This window comes from Myxocyprinus asiaticus, chromosome 26 (genome assembly GCF_019703515.2).
Source record: "Myxocyprinus asiaticus isolate MX2 ecotype Aquarium Trade chromosome 26, UBuf_Myxa_2, whole genome shotgun sequence".
Taxonomy (NCBI): Eukaryota; Metazoa; Chordata; class Actinopteri; order Cypriniformes; family Catostomidae; genus Myxocyprinus; species Myxocyprinus asiaticus.
The window spans coordinates 46,648,829-46,664,036 of NC_059369.1; the positions used below are offsets into that span (position 1 = coordinate 46,648,829).

General features: G+C 43.9%; 1 pseudogene; it reads left to right on the plus strand.

Moving 5' to 3' along the window:
• Window positions 1-6,232: 6,232 nt before the first annotated feature.
• Window positions 6,233-15,208, plus strand: part of LOC127417131 (uncharacterized) — a 60,302-nt pseudogene continuing 51,326 nt past the window's right edge.

A 15,208-nucleotide genomic window follows, 5' to 3' on the forward strand; every position in this document is an offset into this window, starting at 1 on the left:
ACAAAATCTAACAAACTTTAGTCATGTTTATGAAAAAAGTGGATTTAAAGGAAAAACAAGTGTATTTTTCTGAACTCATTGGCAAATAGGTTTTTCTTGTTTAAGCATAAACCTCAAATTTTGTTCAGTTTCTCTGAAAACAAGACGAAATGTTATTCTGCTTCTGAAATAATTATGCCTTGTTTAAGGATGTTTAGATCATTTTACTGGAACGTTAGACAAAAATGCTCAGTAAGAATTTGTTATTTATTTATTTTGCAGTGCATATGTCTCTGCACATTAAATTGTGATGGGAGAACGTATTTTACTATAAAAAAATAAATAAAATAAAATAAAAGATTATCTTTAATGTCAAAAGTGAAAACATTTTTGGCAATAATAATAATCATCACGCTTGACAGCTGAAGTTTAAGGAATAACTCCCAGATTTATTTTTTCCCTTTCTGGGAACACAAAACACATTTTCCACATTCTTGGTTTCTCCTGGAATGTGAACCGCTGGTTTGTTCCTCTATTTCTTTCTTTCTTTCTTTCTCCCTTCATGCCTTCATTTTTTGCAATATTTTTATTTTCACATGTCTCTCTGAGGGCAGTACCTGCTAGCCAGTGTTTATCTGTGCTTCTGTTCCATTCTGTTCCTTGCCAGAAGAGGTAAATTCAGCTTTCTTTCGCCTCCTGGAGGTATTAAATTCAGTCGGATTCCTCAGTGTCATAAAAGGCTTTGTGTCTTACTGAAACTTAGTGAAGTGCAAGTGTGTTGAGAAGCGTATCTCCACAGAAACGGGTGGCTGGTGGGGGTGAGCAGTGGGGTTAATGGTGGTTTAAAGTCGACGTTCTTTTTTTCTCTCAGCTTGAAACAATTCTTTCCGTTTCAGGCCTGAGATCTGTGTCTGAGCCAAAAGCCCACAGCTTTTCCACATAATCCTGGTGGCGTAAAGACCTTAAAAGTGCTCATGTTGTATCATTTTATTTTTCATGTTTCTTTTTAGTTTTGCACCAAAAAACAATGTAATATTAAATGATACTATATTAATATTATTATAACAATAATAATATAAATAAATATAATTGTGTTATAATTGAGTTTTTTATGACCATTTTCCACTCTCTCTCAGACCCTTAAAATTAAGCCGTTAAAAAAACATCCACCACTCGTTACTTACGTTGAGATTCTTCAGAAGGATCTGCAAAGCGGCAGGTGCTACACACAGACACAAACAGCACAAGATTTGACAGACTTCAAGTCTATAAGGTGTAATCACTACTATAATAGAGCTAATCATCAGAGAACTATACTGACACTACTTGCACTACACATTGGCATAGAATAGTGCAGAAGTATGCAGTTTGGGACGCAGCACTGCACTCTAAAAAATACTGGGTTAAAAAACAACCTAAACTGGGATATTTTTAGCTCTGCCAATGTCTCAATAAACACACACGTTGGGTTTATCTAATCCAGCAAGTTGGGTTGTTCATTTAACCCAGCAAAATGGGTTATTTATTGAACCTAAATGCTGGTTCATTTCCACAGGTACACTGGGTTAATTTGATCTGATAAGTGGATTAATATCTTCAGGTGTTTTATCCTTTAACAAATTATAAAATAAACCACACCATAAACAAATGTGTTTACACGGTACCTTTGTTTTGGATTCATATTAATACATGCAATAAGCACATTTAAACTCATTTTTCCAAAAGCTAAAATAAAGAGCTTGTAGATCAATAACATTAAAAACATTTATTGTTACTTACACAGTAATTCCAGTGTCTATTATCAGAAAAATATTGATGTAATAAATGAATAAAATAAACAAATCACAAAATTAAGTTAAAGTTAAAATAATACAAATAAAAATAACCTATGTGCAGGCCTGTTCTACTGAGTGTAGGTTACAGGGGAGTAAAGCCTTGACATCTCGGCCTGCTGGATGTACTCCACCATATCTGTGCAATCCTATGAATGACAGATATAAAGAAAGCAAAGGAAAAAGATTAAACAGAGAAAGATATTGGGCCCTTTTTTAAGAGTGCTAAGTGCAGTGCTATGCTTTAAGTCATATGCGCAAAGTCAGTGGGCATGGCCAGGAAGTTTTGGTATTTTCGTGCATGAGCTAAGTCTGGGCAGAGATGGTTTGGTGAAATTGCGCAAACAAAGTGCTAATGGGCTGGGTCAAGTGCAATTTAATTCTGAGGTTCTTCTCCGGTTACTGCAGCATCTGTACTCTATTATATAGTCCATTCCCTGTCAAGCACCAGCAATATAATCAAAGCCAGCTCATTCATAAGAAGTTGGAAGTGTAAACGATCTGCATATAATGCATTAGAATAATAGAAATATGGACACACTCCTTTTATATGCTTAGAAAATGTTATTCTTGTCAGGATTTGGATGTACGCTAAGTTAAATTGTAGGGAAAGTATTATTAATAAATCTACTGACACACAAATCATGTCTAGTATTAACAGTGATTGTATCGGCACACACTTCACTTCTACCGGTTAATTTTGCTTTAAAAATTTAATTAATTTATTGAAACTACACTTCAAACTAAATAAAAATATACTCAAAATAACGACATGGTCAAAACAATCATATACTGTACCAAATCCAAACATTTTACTCTCTCCAACTTCTTCCACAGCCACCTTTGGCAGTGACTTAAAAATCACTCAGTGATAACAGGTGTAAAAATACCAATAAAAATCAGATCAAACATACAAATTAAACAAATATAAAATAAACCATGACCTATAGATAGTTTAACACTATTAGGGTTAGGCTACAACAGTGATCATCAGGGACATAATTTAATGTTTTCTATATTTTCAGAGTTTGGACATGAACTTTATTAACAGCTGCTGGAGAAATCTCCAAACTGCAAATGCAGGAACTGAGTTTAGACTTTGTGCTGAAAACAGATGATCACTTCTTAGCGTAATGACCTATTTCTCAGGAAAATCACAAATTACGTTTGCACCACTTCATTGACATACAATACACACACAGTGTGTGCGCACATACACCCACAGATAGCACAAACACTCCCACCCACGGCCACTTACTCTTTATGCTGTCATGAAAATTGCACTTACAATTCACACTCTGTCACGAAAACTGGATAAGACGTACCGCACACTCATTGAGCATAGAGCTGCGCTTTGCACATTCACAAAAATAAAGACCATCAACCCAAAATATTAGCAATTTAGCCATCATCAGAATGCAGGAAGCATGGTTAATATATGCATCTGTACAATAACAGGTCGAACTTTGCACCAGTTTGTGTCTTCTCAAACAAGTGTTTATCTCACTGATTATGTATTATGTTTTTTGAAGTACAACGTAACAAGAAATTTTAAAAAACAATATTTAATGTCGCTTAATTAATTTTTTATCCATTAATAGTTAGTTTCTGCAATTAATGAATCAAGGCAATTCCCACTTTTCAATGTTTACTGTAGACACACTTTTCATGTGGAAGTCAAAGCTCCGCATGACACGTGTGCTGAGCGTTGTGTTGAAGCTCTGAAGCCCGTGAAGCGAGTGATGTGAAACAGCCTTCGTGTCTACACTGGATGCGTCTGGCGACACACCGCTCGTGTCCGGTGTAGTAGGTGTTATAGGCTTTAAATGAACTAAATGAATCAAGTAAGTGACATAATTTGGAATTCAGAATGGCGAATTTCACCTAAAGGAGACGTGCATCACTCAAAAATCAGAAAAGGTCAATAACAAACTTATTCACGATCCAGCGGGCATTAGGCTAGTAAAGCTAGCTGCTGGGTTAGTGCATCTGATGAACTTGAGGTGGAGGGAGGGGCGCATTGTTTCAACTGTTTGTGAGAATGACCCAGCCAATAACCCAGCAGCTGGGCAACACAAAAACTACCCAACACTGAGAAAATAACCCCATAAAATGGTCCAAAAGGGTTAGCCCAGCATTTGGGTTGAAAAAATAACCCAGCATTGTTTTGAGTGTGGTCTTGTTTGCAGCTCTGTTTAAACAGATGAAAATTTAGAGATCTGAAACTTACAATATGTTAATTTACATTTATGCATTTGGCAGATGCTTTTATCCAAAGCGACTTACAGTGCCCTTATTACAGGGACAATCCACCTGGAGCAACCTGGAGTTAAGTGCCTTGCTCAAGGACACAATGGTGGTGGCTGTGGGGATTGAACCAGCAATCTTTTACCACTTATGTGCTGTAGCCCACTACACCACCACCACTCATATGTTCATACTATAATGGATTTTCTTACCTCAAAAGATGAAAGAAAACTTGATTCCTAATGATATGACCCCTTTAAGCCTGGACCATAATGCTCAAGTCGTCTCATTATTGTACACTCGCACTCTAAATGTGCTTTCTGCTCATGGCATCTTTCATACCGCTTGATTCAAGGCTCGTTCATGCTGTCCAGATGGTGTAGACCACCGGAGCTGTGCTGAGTGGGCACTGCTGGTAACATGGGTAGCAGATTGAGTAAATTCCCTGCTTTCACCGACAGTCAGACACCACGAGCCAGTGAAATCCCTGTTTTGGTGAAAGACTGATGAGTGTTAGGCTGTCATTCACCCTGGACTGGAAAACCCCTTGTAATTTAGAGGCCAGCAGATGCGGAGGAGAGATCTTGTTCAAGGTTGAGAGGATTATCACTGGAGTACAGTAACACAGTGGGCTGTTAGAATAGACGCTGCACACATACTTATCAAACGACTTGTGATCTCCATGAATAGCTGCCATTCAAGCCTGTGTTTCTTTACACAGTAATTTTGCATTCGTTTTCATGTTCCATGGTTTTTAAATTAAACTGTCTGCAAATACCAACCCTGGCAACCACCCACAACACATTAACATCATGGAGGACACTTTAGCACCACAGTGGAAATTAAGTTCTTGATTAAATCATTAAGTTGGTTTTAAAAAATAAAGCTTTGTTTTTGTTGTCTGTTGTTGTTTTGGTTGCCAATTTTATCATGAAAAGGCACGTCTCATGACAGATTTGATATCATGATCATCACAGTTGTACTGTATGACTATGACAAAACAACTTTAACATTAGTGTGCATAAGGCCAAATTTTAACAAAACTGATATTTGTTATGTCATTTGTGAAATATTTCAAGAATTAAAAAAATAAATAGATAAATATAATTGGTACTCATGGTACCAATAGAAGTCACAGAGGATAAAATAAACACATCCATCATCTTGAGGCAATGATGTAATTTTTGTCTATCTTATATATATACAGCAGTATATATATATATACACTGACGGCCAAAAGTTTGAAACAATGTACCGATTTTGCTCTTATGGAAAGAAATTGGTACTTTAATTCACCAAAGTGGCATTCAACTGATCACAATGTATAGTCAGGACATTAATAACGTGATAAATTACTATTACAGTTTGAAAAAAATATTCAGAACTTCTTAAACTACTTCAAAGAGTTCTCATCAAAAAATCCTCCACGTGCAGCAATGACAGCTTTGCAGATTCTTGTTATTCAAGCTGTCAGTTTGTCCAGATACTCAGGTGACATTTCACCCCACACTTCCTGTAGCACTTGCCATAGATGTGTCTGTCTTGTCGGGCACTTCTCACGCACCTTACAGTCTAGCTGATCCCACAAAAGCTCAATGGGGTTAAGATCCATAACACTCTTTTCCAATTATCTGTTGTCCAATGTCTGTGTTTCTTTGCCCACTCGAACCTTTTCTTTTTCCCATAAGGCCTGCACCCCTGAGTCTTCTCTTTACTGTTGTACATGAAACTGGTGTTGAGCAGGTAGAATTCAATGAAGCTGTCAGCTGAGGACATGTGAGGCGTCTATTTCTCAAACTAGAGACTCTGATGTACTTATCCTCTTGTTTATTTGTACATCTGGCCTTCCACATCTCTTTCTGTCCTTGTTAGAGCCAGTTGTTCTTTGTCTTTGAAGACTGTAGTGTACACCTTTGTATGAAATCTTCAGTTTTTTGGGCAATTTCAAGCATTGCATAGCCTTCATTCCTCAAAACAATGATTGACTGATGAGTTTCTAGAGAAAGCTGTTTCTTTTTTGCCATTTTTGACCTAATATTGACCGTAAGACATGCCAGTCTATTCATAGTTTTCACGTGACGTCACATTCTAACAGGAATGTCCTCCTGGAGGGCAAAACACGGCTTTCTTCCACTGCCCGCCAGTTATTTTTTTACCAGTTTTGTTTAGCCAAAATGCCAGATAGTTGTTGTTCAATCGGATGCACTAACCGACGAGGAGACAAGCCTGGGTTTTACAGAATCGTGTACGAGAAAGAAAACCCAGAGAGGAGGAGATTGTGGATTTGTGGTATTAGACGTGCCTCCATCTCTGGGGAGGGCAAAGAATGGCAACCATCAAAGTACACACGTCTTTGCAGTGAACATTTTATCAAAGGTAAGTTTAAGTAAACACTGAGTATTTTAATTGATGTATTTTTAGTCATTATATCTTTACATAATCGTTCAGACATGGTTCATTTTTGTGGAGTGACACAACCAACTTCAGAGGCCTTGACGAGTTGTGCTAGCTAGCGGAACTGTTTCCTGAGTCGGGAAACGGTCATGTTAACAGTTAGCTAATGCCAGCTAAATAATAAGTTATCTAGTTAAGGGGAAGCTTCATTTTCAGTCTGAAGAGTTAGCAGTTGTTGGAAGAGAGAGAGGGTTTTACCAGCTGCAGGAATGATATCACAAACATTGCTAACACTACTTCTAACTTGTTGGCATATGTTGGACAAAAACCCTCATGTATCATTATAGGTGCCAAATCTGATGACACATTGTCCCCTGACTGGGTTCCATCCATCTTCTCACACACAACAGTCACCAAGAAGAGAAAAAGTGAGAAAGACATGTAAAGGTATGAGCAGCACAGCAAAATGCAGAACAAGAGGGTGAAGGAGAACAAGCAGCAAGATCGTCTCGGTTACTGTTGTAACCTCCATTCCCTGATGGAGGGAACGAGACATTGTGTCAATGTAGTGACACTAGGGGTCGCTCTTGAGAGCCCCGAACACCTCAGATCTTTGAGAAAAGGCCAATGAGAATTGGCAAATTGAATTTACATGCCACTCCCCCGGACATACGGGTATAAAAGGAGCTGGCTCGCAACCACTCATTCAGGTTTTGTGCTGAGGAGCCGAGACAGGGTCCCAGCCATTTAAGTGGGTAGGTACAGCGTTGTGGCAGGGGGGACACAACATCTCGTTCCCTCCATCAGGGGATGGAGGTTATGACAGTAACCGAGACATTCCCCTTCTGTCAATCACTCGACGTTGTGTCGATGTAGTGACACTAGGGGTCCCTATACGAAACGCCACAACTAGCTGAACCGTGTTATGTGGACTGCCGGTGCAGGTGCAAGCAAGCTGCTGCGTGCGTAGTAGCAGGTGCACCGGTCTGCACGTAGCCTCCCCCGTCGCCCCAAAAATGGCGTATAGTTCCCCACATCCCTGGGGGGGAAAAAGATGTATCTAGTATGGAAGCAGGCTGCGCCAGCCGCGGACTTTTCTCTCTATGTTTTCTCTCCACAGAGTATTCAGTTATTCAGCTGGGGCCATTTTAGCGCTCAATATATGCGCCGGGGAAGGTGTTCTTTTCCTATCCTATTCTTTCAGGGGGGAAAAGACCCCACGGAGACCACAACCTGCCCGCAGGGAAGGTAACATGTGGCAAGCACATCATGTGGGCTCAGAGCCGCACATGGAAGAGGCATAGTGGTAGGTCCTTCCTGAAAGGGGAGGAGCTCCACAAACACGGCGACCGGGACAGAGAGGGCTATGTTGAAGAGAGACGCAGATCTGCTGACAGAGAGACCGTACTGTGGAAAATACATCACAGGGGGTTACCGGAGTAACCGGCACCTGTGTAGCTCCTACCTCAGTAAGGGTATATTAGCACACTTACTGGTTCCGGCTGTGAATTCCTCCACTGAATTCACGAGCCACAGGGCTAGGGAGGAAGTACATCCAGGGTTCACGGGTTCATGAACTCGCATGGGAAAAGAAGCACGCATCTTTGCCTCTTTGGAGGGGAAAGGCACTATACGCAAGCAATACACCCGGCCAGCTGTCCGTATTCCTGAACTTACCTGTTCATATCTGACAGAACATGGGACGAAACCGGCTCAACCCGGAGATTGTAAAATCTCACGAAGGTATTGGGTGTCGCCCAGCCCGTTGCCCTGCAGATGTCTGCTAGAGAGGTGCCACGGGACAGTGCCCACGAGGATGCCAGACTCCTCGTGGAGTGTGTTCGTATTCCCGAAGGCCGGGCACGGCCTGGGCCTGGTATGTCATAGCGATGGCATCCATGATCCAGTGGGCAAGCCTCTGTTTGGAGACAGCATTCTAAGCGTCTAAAGCTCTGCATGCGATCCAAGTAGATGCGCAAAGTATGCATCAGACACAGCAATGACAGGGCTGGGTCTGCCTCCTCCTGGGGCAGTGCTTGCAGGTTTACCACCTGATCCCTGAAGGGTGTTGTGGGAACCTTGGGCACATAGCCCAGCCGGGGTCTCAGGATTATGTGAGAGTCACCCGGACCAAGCTCCAGGCAGATATCGCTGACAGAGAACGCTTGCTGGTCCCCAACCATCTTGATGGAGGTGAGTGCAATCAGGAGAGCTGTCTTCAAGGAGAGGGCTTTCAACTCGACTGACTCTAGTAGCTCAAAGAGGGCTCCACAAAGGCCCAGGAGGACCATGGAGAGATCCCATGAGGGGAACAGGCATGGCCTAGGAGGATTCAGCCTCCAGGCACCTCTCAGGAACCTGATGATCAGGCCGTGCTTCCCTAAGGACTTACCGTCCACTGAATCGTGGTGTGCCTATGCAAGTAGGCTCACTGGGGGGAGCGCATACTTGCGCAGCCCCCAGGGCCAGCTGTGTGCCAGCGCATCTGGACTGAGGGGGGCCCCGTTGGAGAATACCAGAGTGGACAGTGGGAGGTTTCTCGGGAGGCAAATAGGTCTACTTGTGCTTTGCCAAAACGACTCCAAATCAGCAGGACCACCTGGGGGTGGAGTCTCCAGCGTCCCCTGAGCGTCACCTGCCATGACAGCACATCCACTGTGGCACTGAGGTTGCCCGAGATGTGAGTGGATGTGACCTCAGTCGCTGCTGACTCCATAGGAGGAGATGGTGGGTGAGTTGCGACATGCAACGTGAGCGTAAGCCGCCTTGGCAATCTATATACGCTACTGTTGCTGTGTTGTCCATCCGGACCAACACATGCTTGCCCCGGATCAACGGCAAAAGCCTCCGCAGGGCGAGAAATACTGCCAGCAACTCGAGGCAGTTGATGTGCCAACACAGTTCCGGTCCCATCCAGGAGCCAGCGGCTGCATACCCATTGCACATGGCACCCCTAGCCTCAAATGGAGGCATCTGTTGTAATGACGACGCGCCTGGACACTTGCTATAGGGGAACTCCTGCCTGTAGAAATGCAAGGTCTGTCCAAGAGCTGAACAAGTGGCAGCAGATCGGCATGATGGCCATGCGATGTGTGCCATGGTGCCATGCCCATCTCGGGACTTGAGTCTGAAGCCAGTGCTGAAGCGGTCTCATATGCATCAACACTAGTGGTGTGACCGGCGCCGAGGATGTCATATGTCCCATACGCGCTCGCAGCATCTAAGTCGCAGGTGCTCAGTGCCTTGTTGCCGTGATAACAGTGGTCATAAACACTGGCTATGTGGCCCAGGGAGTGAGGAAACTGCTCTTTTGAGAATGTGGGTACCGCAGCCCGTTTGGGGTGTGGCGATCATAGAAGGATTTACCTCTCGGCCCTCCACCAGGGGATGGAGTGGTCTGGATACCAGCTCCGGGTTTGCAGCAGACATCTCGCTCCCTGGGTCATCCGTCTCAGGGGTGCTTAGGAGCCTTCCATGTCCTCGTGCCGGCGCGTGAGGTGGGGGGCATCAGCTTCCTGTGGGGGGCTCTACGCTGGGACCGAGAACTGGGCTCGGGCTGAGGCGGAGCCGCCTGGGCTTTCGCCACCGCAGGGGGACGCCCTCGGCGAGCAGACGGGATACGGGATCTTGAGCCGCGCCGGGGCAAGATGTGTTGTATAGCCTCGGTCTGCTTCCTCACCGCCGAGAACTGCTGGGTGAAGTCCTCGACGGTGTCACCGAATAGGCCGATCTGGGAGATGGGGGCATTGAGAAAGCAAACCTTGTCCGCGTCCCTCATCTCAACCAGACTCAGCCACAGGTGGCGTTCCTGGACCACGAAGGTGGACATCGCCTGCCCGAGTGCTCGCGCCATGACCTTTGTCACCCAGAGGGCGAGGTCAGTCGCAGAGCGCAGCTCCTGCATCACATCAGGATCAGGACTACCCACGTGCAGTTCCTTTAGTGCCTTGGCCTGGTGTACTTGCAGGAGGGCCATGGCATGCAGAGCAGAGGCGGCCTGACCAGCGGCACTGTAGGCTTTGGCCGTCAGAGGCGCGTCGTCCTACAGGCCTTGGAAGGGAGTGCCGGGAGGTCCCGCCAGGTGGCTGCGCTTTATGGGCACAGGTGCACCGCAACCACCTTATCCACCTGAGGGACCTCCGTATACCCATGGGCCGCCCCGCCATCGAGGGTAGTGAAAGCGGACAAGCTGGGAGGTCGGTTTTGGGTAGAAAAAGGTGCCCTCCATGACCTCATCAGCTCGTCATGCTCTTCCGGGATGAAAGGAACCGGGGGGGGGGGCGTGGCTGTGAATGGCACCCCGAACCCGGGAACCAATCATCTAGCCACGAGGGCTCAGGGGAGGGTGGAAGTTTCCACTCCAACCCGACACACGCGGCGGCCTGGGCAAGCATGGCAGTCATCTCACCGTCAGCCTCAGACTGGGCAGGCCGACCCAAAGGTGGCAGCCCAGTCGAGTCCTCGGCGTCTGACATTACAAGTATGCTCCGATGCAGCGATCGAGCACTCATCCCACTCCGGAGCTCCAAAAGGGACACTAAGCTGGCCCTGGGGCAAGCTGGTCTCCTCTCAGAACTCACCAGGGGCAAATGAGCGTGCTGGGGAATGGGAGGTCCACGGGGATTTACCCGGTGGAGCCGTGGCCATTGAAGCCCCCAAATCACCTCCAGGGCCAGCCGGGCCGGCCTCGTACCCGGAGGTAAAAGGCAAGGCGCGGGGGGCGGCTAGAGTGGCTTTCCCCCGTAAGAAGGAAAGCCATGACCGCAACGTTGCCATGGTCATATTCTCGCAATGAGAACATGAACCATCCACGAACGCCCATGGCCATTGGAAGCAGAGAGATAGCGACCGCATCCAGGAATCACACAAAGACGGAAAGGCATCTTTATAAAGACATGTCTTTAAAAAGACGTTCAACGTCAATGTGTGTGCTCTAATAGAGAAAATATACTCTTTAGCATGAATATACACTCTTTTAACACTGTTGAAGTGCCCAGGGGCGAAATCTGCACTCGTCATGCAGAAGGAGAGAAAGCCGCTGGAAATGTGATGTATATCCAACAGCATACGCTTCTTAAGAGGTGAATGGAACAGCAGTTGTATTCAACTCGCTGATAGTACAACCACTTGGCTCCGAAGAAAACCTGCTGAGGATGAACTACAGTGTGACAACAAACCATGCAAGGAAAAGATTGCAAGATTACAAAAGGAATGTAATGACCTCAGGGAGGAAAATCATAGGCTAAAGGACATTATTCAATCAGGAACATTTGATGAACTGGCTTTTGAAAAAGATGATGAAAAGGTGACGGCAATGACTGGAATCCCCACATATTCCAAGTTACAAGTAGTTTTAACGTTTGTGATATCATTTCTGAAGACTGGTACAAACCTCTCTCCCTTCCAATCTACATGCAGGCCACTTGCATAGCAATGTGTTTCAAACTGCACTCTTTTTCAGGCAACTCTTTTTCATGTTGCAAACATTGCTGCCTGAAAAAGAGTGCAACTCGAAACACATTGCTATGCAAGTGGTCTGCATGTAGGTTTAAGGCTTTGTTTTTGTATAAGCCTACAGTGCTGTGAAAGATGAGTATTTTAAAGGTGTATTAAAAACTTTTATGCACTTTGCCATGGTTTCCCTCCCCATCACTTTTGTGGTTGCTTCTGGCCTATTTGGGAACCCTGATTTCCACTTTTTTGTGTGCTGCTTTCATCTAGTGTAAAGTGGATGTGAATACCTGAGAGAGTGCGGTGTGTTTGTTTGGGTCCTTGTAGGCCACAGGATAGCACAGTTTCTTCAGCAGGGAGACAGCTTGTTTGTCTGGGTCAGTGTGGCAGGCTGCTCGGATGTTTGATGTCGTCACCCTTCCTGCCTTCTGGTCAAACCACATGGCACATTTTGATTGTAGTCTTGTCTCCAGTAACACGTTTGTGATATTTGACAAATCTGAACAGTTATGAATTAACTTTGATTGAAAAAACTATAAGAAAGTGATTACTTTATTAAATTCTGTTGAGAATTTAGTTTTCTGCACTTGAACTATCCTTGTCACTTGTGCCTGGGACATTCCTGACATACATGTCTTCGACCACATTTACTGACTGATGTAAAAATATACCTGATCTTCTGTTATGATTAACCCTGTAAAGACCTAATCACTCTTTGCCTGCAGTTCTTTGCGTGACAGTGACCTGTACTGGGGCTTGTACATGCAGGAATGTTCAGTTGCACTGCCCGAGGTATGTACCTCTTTGCTTGTCCAGGGACAACAGACAAAATGGAGCTTTTGACATATTCCTTTTCAGTGCTTTCTGATATATGTAGCATATTGTAGAATGCTGTGCATTCATCTGGTGTTGGAGGTGGAATATTGGCAGGGGGGAGGTCACCACACCCATCAGCAGATTTCTTTTGCTGGGCCTTTGTGAAAGCTATCTGGCTCCCTTCTGCATAACCTACTGTCCTTATGGCTGCCATGCTATGCTCATTCCAGATACATGCCACATCAGCGCATGCAGTGGCACTCAGTTTGTTCACAGCTGCTAGCAAAGCATAGAGTATGGCATCTACATCCGAAGACACTTCTCCTAACCCTTTCATACAAGTGCAGTGGCCAAACTGCACCAATACCTCCTTCTCTACAGCAACCCAGGCTTTCAATTGTGGGTCATTTAATCTGTAGGAATGGTTTAACTGACATTGGAAAAAAAAGTTTTGATTGGATTTATGTCATAAGATATTGTGTTAACCTAACCAAAATATTACTGACGAATATACGCTGACTACAGTGGCCCTGAAACTAACGTTAGCAAATTAGCACTCACCTTCGCTCTGACAATGAAGAATTTCTTGTCCTTCACGTCCCAAATGGCAGCATTATTGACCCATCCGAAAATACAGATAACTGTCTGTACTTTTGTACGCTTTCATCCTGGCGGCAGTGTAAGGGGAGGGATTCTCCACAAGATATATGTAAACATCGCCAAAGTGGAGCTCTGGCAAGGACTTCAATGTTTTCTGTGATTGAAATACTGTGGTGGGTGCTGTATATGGATCGCAAGTGCCCAAAACTTGCAGTTTGTTCACATATCTTTGTTTATCTTCTTTTGAGAGGTGATCTAAATATTCATGGCTTGAAACAGATGGAAAATTGACAGGCCTGTGCTGCAGTTCTGTGGAGTGTCCAGTGTTGGCTGCCATTTTGGAATGAAGTTTTGCCCTCCAGGTCTCCGCGCCAATCACGTGACTGAAAACTATCAATTGCATACTGTGGCAACTCAAAAACAAACACAAAGACAATGTTAAGCTTCATTTAATGAATCAAATATCTTTCAACTGTGTTTGATATAATGGCAAGTGATTTTCTAGTACCAAATGATCAATTTAGCATGATTACTCAAGGATAAGGTGTTGGAGTGATGGTTGCTGTCTAGATTTGATAACAAATGACTTTTTTCAAATAGTGATGGTGCTGTTTTTTACATCAGTAATGTCCTGACTATACTTTGTGATCAGTTGAATGCCACTTTAGTGAATTAAAGTACCAATATCCTTCCGAAACAGCTAAATCTGTACATTATTCCAAACTTTTGGCCGCCAGTGTATATATATATATATAATATTTCAGTCTCTCTGACTGTTCTTGCTCTCATGCCAGTCTTGATTTAGATGACCGGCTCTTTTATCTGGGAGCAAACTTTAAAGATAATTTAAAACAATTGGACCTAGTAAAGTTTGGCTCCAGAGGATGACTCTGTAAATGTCAGGACATGGGCTGTAACTCACTGAGATTTCTGGACAGAGTTTGATGGAGAATATGACGCTTACATTGGAGACTTTTTTTTCTCAGTTTTTCTAATGGTGTCTTGGAGATGGATGTGTCTATAAATGACAAGGAGATATATTCAGAGGATTTCAAATGAAGAGAAAGGGTTTGTTAAAATGAGAAAATCCATTATTTTATAAAAGTTTGGAATAAGGGTGCTTTTAGTGTATAATACAATGGTACAGTATAACAAATCGTGTTTGAACACATTTTTCTCCAGTATGATAGCTTATGAAACGTACTGTGGTGGTGGTGCCATGACACAGTGATGGTATCAGATGGTACACTCTAAAAAAATGCTGGGTTAAAAACAACCCAATTCTCAACCCAGCGCTGGTTTAATATTGCGCCAACCTTGCACTGGGTTAAATTAATCCAGCTGTGTTGGTTAAAAAGACTAACCCAGTGTGCTGGGTTGCACCAACCCAATAACTTGGGTTACAGAAAACAACCCAACACCTAACCGAGCACTGGGTCAATCCATCAACCCAAATGTTGGACTAATACAACCCAGTGTTGGGTTACAGTAACCCAGCAAATGAGTTATTCAACCCAAATGCTTGTTCACTTTTACAGGAATGCTGGGTTAATTTTTATCTCATAAGAGGGTTAATAATTTCAGGCTGTTTTATTCTTCAATATTTTTTAAGTAAACCACACAATAAATGTGTTATTTTGATCCCTCCTTTATTTTTTATTCATATTAATACACACAATAAGTGCATTTAAATGTATTCTACAAGAGTTTTAATAAGGACATTGGGGGCCTGGATAGTTCAGCGAGTACTGATGCTGACTATCACCCCTGAAGTCGCGAGTTCAAATCCAGGGTGTGCTGAGTGACTCCAGCCAGGTCTCCTAAACAACCAAATTGGCCCAGTTGCTAGGGTGGGTAGAGTCACATGAGGTAACCTCCTCATGGTCACG